A 9,925-nucleotide genomic window follows, 5' to 3' on the forward strand; every position below is an offset into this window, starting at 1 on the left:
CCCTTCTGTCTGTCTCTCTTATCTGACTGTCTGTATGGATATTTGGCCTGTCTATTTGTCTATATGTCTGTCTTTTGTCATTTTTATTCTCGTCTGTCTTTCTATATGGTCTGTCTGTCTGTCTTTCTAGTTTGTATGTCTGTTTGGCCTGACTTTCTCTCTGTCCTGTCCTTCTGTTTAGTCTATCTGGTCTGTCTCTCTCTATTGGTGGTCTGTCTGTCTGTCAGGTCTGTTTGTCTGTCTGGTCTGTCTGTATGTCTGGTCGGTCCTTATATCTTGTCAATCTGGTCCTTCTATCTGTCCAGTCTGTATGTCTGGTTTGTCTGTATGTTTTGTCTGTTTGTCTGTCTGTCTGGTTTGTCTGTCTCTCTTGTCTTTTCGTCTGAGTTGTCTGTCTATGTGTCTTGTCTGTCTGTCAGGTCTGTATGTCTGTCTTGTCTATCTGGTCGATCTGTCTGTCTGTCGGGTCTGTCAGCCTTTCTGTTAGGTTTGTTTTTAAGTCTGTCTTGTCTGTCTGTCTGTCTGGTCTTAATGGCTGTCTAGTCTGTCTGTCTGTCTTGTCTGTCTGTCTGTCTGGTCGATCTGTTTGTCTTTTCTTTCTGTTTGTCTGGTCTGTCTATCTGTCTGTCTGGTCTGCCTGTCTGTCTTGTCTGTCTGTTTGTCTTGTCTCTCTGGTCCTTCTGGTTGTCTGGTCAGTCTGGTCTGTCTGTCTGTGTGTCTTTTTTTCTGTCGCTCTAGTCCGTCTATCTGTGTGCTTTAGGCTGTAAGTATGATCTCTTTTTCTGTTTTGTCTTTCTGTCTGCTTGTCTGGTCTGTCTGGTCAGTCTGGTCTGTGTGTCTGTCTGCTCTATTTGATCTGTCTGTCCCTCTGATCTGTCTTGTCACTCTGGTCAGACAGAAAGACTGATAAACAGAGAGACAGAGCACACAGACAGACAGACAAACAGACAGACAGACAGACAAACAAACCAGACCGACAAACAGACTAAACCGACAGACAGGAGAGACAGAAAGACAAAGACAGCAGACAAACCAAACGATAGACAGATCAGAGAGACAGAGAAGCAGACATAGAGGCTGACGAATCAGATAGAAAGACACACAAGATAGACAGATTGACCTGACCGATGGACAGATTAGACAGACAGACACACAAGGCAGACAAAAAAACCTGACAGACAGACAGACCAGACAAACCAAACAAATAGACAAAAGAGAAAGACAGAGAGACAGATAAACAGAGCAGACAGACTGAAAGACCAGGCAGACGACACAGAGAGACAGATAGAACAGACAGAAAGACAGACAAGACAGAAAGGCAGAACAGAAAGACCGACAGACAAGACAGAAATACAAACAAAACAACCAGACAGACAGAATAACCAGACCAACGGACAGACAACTAGGACAGACTGACAGAAGGGAAAGACAGACAGATAGACAGACAAGATTTTGAATCGGTTTGGTCAGGAAACTCATTCTGTGTGCTTTGGCATGAAGTGTTGCGAGGCAGAGGAGCGGAGAACATTGTGGACTCTTCTCAGTGATACCTGCAAGAAGTAAAAGAGACGCGAAAATGAGTGAAAATGGGCAAGATACATGCCCATTACATACGATTTTTAAACTTGTGTTAACGGATCCAGGAAAGGAGTTAATACCATCACAATGGACAATTCTTTAAGGAATTGGACTTCAAAGAAGAGCGCCTGCACAAAAAAGATGAAGTTGCCTCACCTGACTGCTATTGCTGAAGCTGAATTCCAGAAAGGATCAAGAAATATGTTTTACCGCAAGAGCTTTGACAGTGATGGGGTGCTACTTTCAGACTTTCTTAAAGTCATTCAACCATACAAAAATTCCAGACCCTGACTCAACACCAAGGGGCTTTTCTAAAGAAAAAAAGGAAACTATTGTGAAAAAGCCTTGCCCCAGGTTGCCATGTAACAGACGTCAGTTTTTGCTAAGACTTCAGGTCACAGCTCTTCTTGACTTGACCATCGATGAAGATGACACATACGAAAAAGCTCGACTTAGAAGGATATCTAGTTATATCCTCTTACTTAGGTTGGCCCCTATACCTATGTCTTCCTCTAGGACTGTGCTTGTTCATCACAATTCTAGCAGAGACTAATCGTACTCCGTTCAATCTAGCTGAGGGGGAATCTGAGTTAGTGTCAGGTTTCAATACAGAATATATGGGAGTCTGTTTCGCTTTAATCATACTATCCGAGTATGCCAGCATTCTTTTCATATCTCTATTAATTAGTGTAGTATTTGGAGGTATAAGCTTTCTTATATTCCGTCTGGTGGTGTACTTTTATCTTTGGAGACGTGGGTCTTGACCTCGTTATCGTTATTATAACCTAATATATTTATGCTGGAAAAGTCTCCTGTCGGTATCTTTAATATTCCTCTGCTTCCATTGAAGCGTCTATTAAGGGGGTTAAAAGTAAAAACCCCTGGTTGCATAATCAACCTTATTCTGGTTTCAAAACAGATGCTTTAATCGGCCAAGGAGTTTTATTAGACAATTTTTTCGTTTATATTAATAATAACTGGGATAAGCAGAAAATATGAGAAATACGCACATGTGAGAATTTGCCCTTGAAAAATATAGGGGTCTCCTACGGGCCGCACTCCAATTCATGTAAGAAGTAGATACATTGAGACTCAGGACCAAAACAAGGGTTGAGCAACAGAATTGAACTCAACACCTTGAAACTTGGGCTCAAATTTGAAGGGGAGGGATACAAGAATAAAGATAGAAGAAACAAGAGCGATCACCCCTCCTAACTTATTAGGAATAGATCGTAAGATAGCAAATGCAAACAGAAAATACCATTCTGGCTGGATATGGGCTGGGGTAACCAATGGATTAGCAGGAATGAAATTGTCCGGGTCTCCTAGATGATAAGGTCTAGCTAGGGAGAGAACTAAAAGAATGAAGACAAGGACTATAAATCCGATGGTATTCTTAATAGTAAAATAAGGGTTAAATGGTAATTTGACTAAGTTGAGGTTAATTCCAAGAGGATTATTAGAACCTCTTTGATGAAGAAATTAAAGGTGGATCATTGTTAAACCGGCCGCTAGAAAGGGGATGAAAAAATGGAAACTGAAAAATTGCGTCAGAGTGGGATTATCAACAGCAGATCCACCTCACAATCATTGTACTACATCATTACCAATATAAGGTACGGCAGATACCAAGTTCGTAATGACAGTAGGCCCTCAAAAGGATATTTGATCTCACGGGAGAACATACCCCAAAAAAGCAGCGGCTATTACAAGAAATAATAGGGCAATTCCAGTTATTCATGTCTCAAAATAATGAAAAGAACCATAGTACATTCCCCCGCCAATGTGAAAATAAATGCAAATAAAGAAAAAAGAGGCACCATTGGCGTGGATAGTGCGGAGCATTCAACCGTAGTTGACATCTCGGCAAATATGGGCCACTCTAGAAAAAGCCAAGTCTACTCTTGCTGTATAATGTTTTGCTAAAAAGAGCCCAGTAATAATCTGGATAACCAGACATAGACATAGGAGGGAGCCAAAGTTTCATTAAATAGAAATGTTAGCCGGTACAGGTAAATCCACTAAGGCAGAATTAATAATCTTAAAGGTAGGTTGTGTCTTTCGTAGAGATAAAATTTTATTTTCTAAATCATGGAATCACTAAATTATTGACCGCAAAGGCTTCTTATTTCTGTTCAAAAAATCAATAACTAGGAGAAGTGCTAAAAATAAGTACACCACTATGAATGAGTAGGCTAATATAGTAAGTCTATTAAGATTAAAATTGATGACCATGAAATCTGCAGGATAGAGATACCCCGAAGAAGAGCTGATAAATATATAATTCTTATTCAAAACTAGGAAAGAGAAGATAATTGTAGGGAGGACTCACATGAATGAGGTCAAATCAACAGCAAACTTTTCATTAGCTCTCAATGACGATACATAAATAAATATTACTAGGATCCCCCCTAAAAAGATTAAAAAAAGAATTAATGAAATTCATAGGCAGACACTCTTAAGCATAATACAAATCAATAGAGTTTGAATGAACAACGAGAGTGTAAAAGCAAGAGGATGATTCATCAGAAGCATAAATATGGAAATAACAACAATAGATCCTAGCATGTCAAAAGGTAGTTTAATAAAACTATTAGCTTTGGAAGTTAAAGATGTTCATAACTCTTTTGAAGACCGAGAGATCTCTCTAAATTCGGCTTACAAGACTGACATTATTTTTTAATTACTCAGTCGACCATAATTATTTATTTATCACTCTTTCTAGGATTATTAATCTTTTCTTCAAGAAAAAATCATCTTTTAGTAACTCTGTTGAGATTAGAATTTCTCATTTTTCTATCGTTCGGATTATTAATATATTCAAACTATATGAGAATAATTAACGCATTCATCTTTCTCAGAATCACAGTTTGCGAAGGAGCCTTGGGATTATCAGTATTGGTATCTTTAGTACGTTCATTAGGATCGGATCAAGTGCAGTTTCTAAATGAATAAGTGGTTCTTCACCTCAAGTTTAGTATATTTAACACTAATATACAAGTTAATATCAGAATTTCATTTAGCGTGAGGGAGCACTCTACTCACTTTAACTTCAGAAATTTTCTTCTTAATCGTTATTAGATTGAAGCCAAGCTGGCAATTAAGCTATAGAATTATTCTCGTAAGCTTGTTTGTTCTTTTATGATTAACTTTCACCACGCAGTCATTCATTCGAATTTATGTTTTCTTTGAGTGTTCTATAAATCCCACAATTATTTTAATTCTCGGTTGAGGTTATCAGCCAGAACGTCTACCCGCATCTTATTACTTCTTATTTTACACTCTACTATCCTCTCTACCTTTACTTTTCATAATTATTGCTCATATGAATGCTTATTCATCGTCCATTTTGCAATTTTGGGGAAATTTTAGAGACAAGATAGTTTTCTTGTTAGCTATTCTTTCGTTCCTAGGGAAACTCCCAGTCTATTTTGCACGCATTTGATTACCTAAGGCTTTTGTAGAATCCCCAGTTACTGGTTCTATAGTGTTAGCCGCCATCCTTTCGAAGCTAGGGGGATACGGCCTTTACTTGGAACAAGGACTAAACATTTATAGAGTAACAATATTGATAGGGGCCTGCCTAGTAGGCGGAATCTTCAGTTGCTAGATCTGCTTACGTCAATCCGATGTCAAATCTTTAATTACTTACTCCTCCGTAGCTCAAATATCATTCGTTATTTAAGGTATGCTTATATCTTGTACTTACACTAATATAAGATCAAGTCTTACAATGATATTTTATAGGATCTGTTCTTCTGGATTATTTTATTTAAGCTATCTTTTTTATGCGCGTATCTGAAGTCGTAGATTCTTTCTTACCCGTAGAACAATGTGTCATTTCCCATATTTGTGTTTTTGATGACTCGGTCTTAGTTTTTTCAATATAGGACTTCCCCCGTCACTCAACTTCTTTTCCGAAATATGTTTTTTATTTGTGTATTCAGTCGAGATTGGATAGTAGTAGCTCTATCCGGAATCTTATGTTTTTTCTAATCATGTTACTGCATCTATTTATACTCTAGCACTAGCCACGGGGAGAGATGATACTTCCTTAGCTGATTAGAGTATAGCTTAAAGGAATATTTAATCAGGAGAGCATATTTTATCCCTCTGCTTACTCTAATTCTCGTTTACTGTTATAGTTTCAAAAGAACATTAGTTTGTGGAACTAAAGGAGAACTATTTCTAACAGTATTCTTATATTTCGTATCAGGCTATATCTTATTAATTATAGGGGTAATGAGTATTTGTTGCTCATTCTCATTGTTCTTATCGGATGAAATTTATTTATTAAAAATATCCTTCTTGCATTTGGATTACCAAGTGTGTTTGGATTGGTTAGGACTATCATTTATTTTCTTAGTGCTTCTAATTTCTTCTCAAGTGATAATTTATTCTTCATACTATATAAGCGACGAAATTTTTCTAAATCGTTTCATATATATAAAGTTAGGATTTATCTCATCTATGGTTCTGCTATTCATATCTTCAGACGGATTAAGACTAATGCTAGGTTGAGACGGATTGGGGATTACCTCACACTTATTATTTATATTTTATAAAAACTACACTTCTTCTTCTGGAGGAATGATTACCATTCTAAGAAACCGAGTGGGGGATGTATTAATTTTATGGTCACTGGGGTTAATATTTTACTCTAGGAGCTGGGACTACATGTTTTTAAAATATTTCTCCCTATCAATCATACTCCTTTTTATCCTATCTTCTTTTACTAAAAGAACTCAATTACCTTTCTCTGCATGGTTACAAGCAGCTAAAGCAGCCCCAACCCCTGTCTTATCTTTAGTTCATTCATACACATTAGTAAAAGCCGGGATCTATTTGATGATCCGTTTGTCTCCCTCGTTTGAAGAGAGAGGTTGCTGCTTACTCGTTATCATAGGAGCCTTAACTTCCTTTTTCTCAGGGTTGGCTGCATTCGGAGAAAACGATTTAAAACGAGTAATTGCATTATCTACATTAAGCCAACTGGGAGTAATAATATTCTCCATAGGTTTAGGGCTTACGCTATTTTGTTACTTCCGTCTTTTTGCTCATGCACTTTTTAAGGCCCTTCTTTCTATATGCTCAGGGGTCGTAATCCATTCATTAGGTGTACAAGACATACGTCGACTAAGAGGGGTATCCAAGATACTCCCTTACACCAGCTACATTTTTTTAGTAGGTTCTCTGAGATTGATGGGATTTCCATTTTTATTGGGTTTCTTCTCAAAAGATTTAATTATCGAATCCTCAGAGGACCTAGGCATATTAATCGTTAGTGTACATATATTAGCTTCAAGTCTTTTACCGAGAACTTATTCTTCCCGAATCGCAACAATATGTTTATGTTCCTATAATTATAATTTAAGCTGTCAGTATAGGGATGAAGAAGGGGATTATCTAACTGCCCTCTTTGTTCTTTACTGAGGGACCGTTATAGGAGGATATTTCTTTTATTGATGTTTTCTGGGGGACGTAAGAATTATCTTAGATGCATCCGATAAAATTCTCCTTCTCTCTCTTATCAGAATAAGGGTGATATTACCTTACTCTATCAAATCATTCAGCTTGAGTCTAAGACATTATGTAAGTAGAATATTATTTTTACCATTTATTACAGGGCGGACAAGCTTTATACCACTAGCTATGGGTGAACTCCTTTATCACGAGGGCGATTTTGGCTGGGTAGATGAAGCGAGACCCTCACTAATCTATCAGAATAGCTCATGGGGTTCATCTGTATTTTCGTTCTTAACCTCCTCCCCATATAAGGTAATCATCTTAACTTCTTTATTATTTACACTATTTATATATTTCTATAGCTTACATACTAGACAGAAAGAAAAACCAAACAGACATACAAACCAGACCGATGGACTGACCAGACAGACACAAAGACTTGACGGACACAAAGACAAGATAGACAGACAGACAGACAAGACAGACATGCTGACAGAATAGACAGACAGACTATACAGACGGACAGAGAGAAAAGACAGACAGACGGACAAGACACACAGACAGACAATACAAACGGGCATACCAGACAGACGGGTAGACAGACTGGACAGGCAGGAAGAGTGGACACATAGACACAAAAAACAGAGAGACCAGAAGGGCCAGAGAGATCAAACAGACCAAAAATACTAGAAAGGTAGACAGATGGACAAAACAAACAAAAAGGCCAGACAGACGGACCAGGCAGACAGACAGACCAAATAGACTGGACAGACGAGACAGACCTGAAAAACAGACAGATCAGACAGACAGACAGACCAGACCAAAAAACAGAAAAGACACACAAACAGACCAGACAGACAGATCCGACAGACAGAAAGACTAAGCAGACAGACAAACAAGACAGACAGGCACACCAAACAAACCGACCAACTAGACAGACAGACAGGCAGCACAGACAGACAGACCAGACCAATACCAACAACATGTTCATCTAGACTGAGATTCACTTTAGTCTTTGTCGACTGATTCCATTCAACAAGTTCAATTTTTCTTTTCGATAGTGACCCCCTCATTTAATGTCTGGGGATTATCGGCAGATGTTCTGGTTGCAAATTTATAATTTTATCTTATTGAGGCCACTTTGGACTATTTTGGAACATGGGCACAAAATCAAGCAGACGGAATGGCAAGTAAAAAAAAACAATATTGTTGCCAATTTCATATATAAATTGGGGCCAAACTCTCGCCTGGCTTCTCAATACAAGAAAAAAGTGACAGTTTTTATCTCTCAAAGTTTGACACACCAATTGGTGTAACTAATCCCAACTTTGCCGTGATAACAAACACATCAAAATATACCAGATAAGACCAAGTGGAATTGAAAGGGGAACACTAGAGCTCTCTCTCTCTCTCTCTCTCTCTCTCTCTCTCTCTCTCTCTCTCTCTCTCTCTCTGTCCCTCTGTCTTTCTCTATCTCTCTCTCTCTCTCTCTCTCTCTCTCTCTCTCTCTCTCTCTCTCTCTCTCTCTCTCTTTCTCTCTGTTTTGGGATTATTGGCAGGGGTTCCGTCTGCAAATTTATAATTCTAATTAATTAAACACACTTTTGATATCTTTCAACATGGGCAATGAATCAAGCAGAATGACAGGCAAGTAACCAAAAAACCTTCTCATTTTGATTAGATTCGATGATGAAAACTCATCATTTTGATGAGAACTCTCTTTTCCATACAAGATAGAAGTGAAAATTTTGATCTTTCAAAGTTTGCCACACCAATTGGTGTAACTAACGCGAACTTTGCCGTGACAACAAACAGACCAAAACATACCAGACAAGACCAAGTGGAAATGAAAGAGAACACTAGAGTTCTCCGTCTCCCTGGGTCTTCCACTGGCATTCTAGTCCAACTTTCCTTATTAGAGCTTCCCAATACAGCACACAATCAATCTCACCCACTGAGTACAGCTACACAGGTGCATGGATGCTTAAGGCCGTGAATTGTTAGACCGTTGCTCAAGTGGTAACCATTTGCTATACCAACACCAGAAACATGTGTCATTTGCTCTGAGATTCAATTTAGCCCATTTCAACTAATTCCATTCAACACGCTCAAAATTTTTTTTTCAATAGTAACCCCCTCATAAAAGTTGTGGGGACTATTGGCAAGAGTTCCGGTTGCAAATTTATAATTTGAATTTCTTAAGCAAACTTTGGATATTTTTCAACATGGGTACTGACTTAATTTGACTGAACGGCTTATAGCCAACAAGCCGTTTCAAACTCTCACCCTAATAAAAAGCCCTAGTGCAAATAAAAAGAAACACTAGAGCTCTCTCTCTCTCTCTCTCTCTCTTTCCCTGGTTCTCCCACTGGTATGCTAGTTAATCTATCCGACAAACCAAACAGACTAGACAGACACAAAGATCTGACAGACAGACAGACTAGACAGACAGACCAGACAGACATACAAACAAGACAGACAGACAAGACACATAGACAGACAAGACAGACAGAAAGGCCAGATAGACCGACAGACCAGACAGACAGACCAGATTGACACACAGACCAGAAAGACTGTACAGACCAGACAGACCTGACAGGAGACAGGTAAGACAGACAAACAGACTAGACTGAAAGACAGAGAAGACACACAGAAAGACCAGACAGACGTATATGACAGACAGAAAGACAAAGCAGACAGACAAACCAGACAGACAGACGATACAAGCAGAGAAACCAGACAGAAAGACAGATAAGAGAGACAGACAGACATGACCGACAAGACAAATAGACAGACAGTACAGACAAACGGACTAGAGAGACAAAACAAGCCGAAGCAAAGACAGACCAGAAAGACCAGACAGACTGACAGACAGACTCAG

The 9,925-nt window shown here is 38.6% G+C and overlaps 2 pseudogenes; one reads left to right on the plus strand and one right to left on the minus strand.

The window, feature by feature from the left end:
• The window catches only part of LOC136029348 (cytochrome c oxidase subunit 1-like), a 57,515-nt pseudogene extending 55,264 nt beyond the window's left edge, over positions 1 to 2,251 (minus strand).
• An 857-nt stretch (positions 2,252 to 3,108) lies between these two features.
• On the plus strand, positions 3,109 to 7,545 carry LOC136029412 (NADH-ubiquinone oxidoreductase chain 5-like; annotated as a pseudogene).
• The last annotated feature ends 2,380 nt before the right edge of the window (positions 7,546 to 9,925 follow it).

The sequence above is a fragment of the Artemia franciscana genome, chromosome 1, assembly GCF_032884065.1.
Source record: "Artemia franciscana chromosome 1, ASM3288406v1, whole genome shotgun sequence".
NCBI classification, from domain to species: Eukaryota; Metazoa; Arthropoda; class Branchiopoda; order Anostraca; family Artemiidae; genus Artemia; species Artemia franciscana.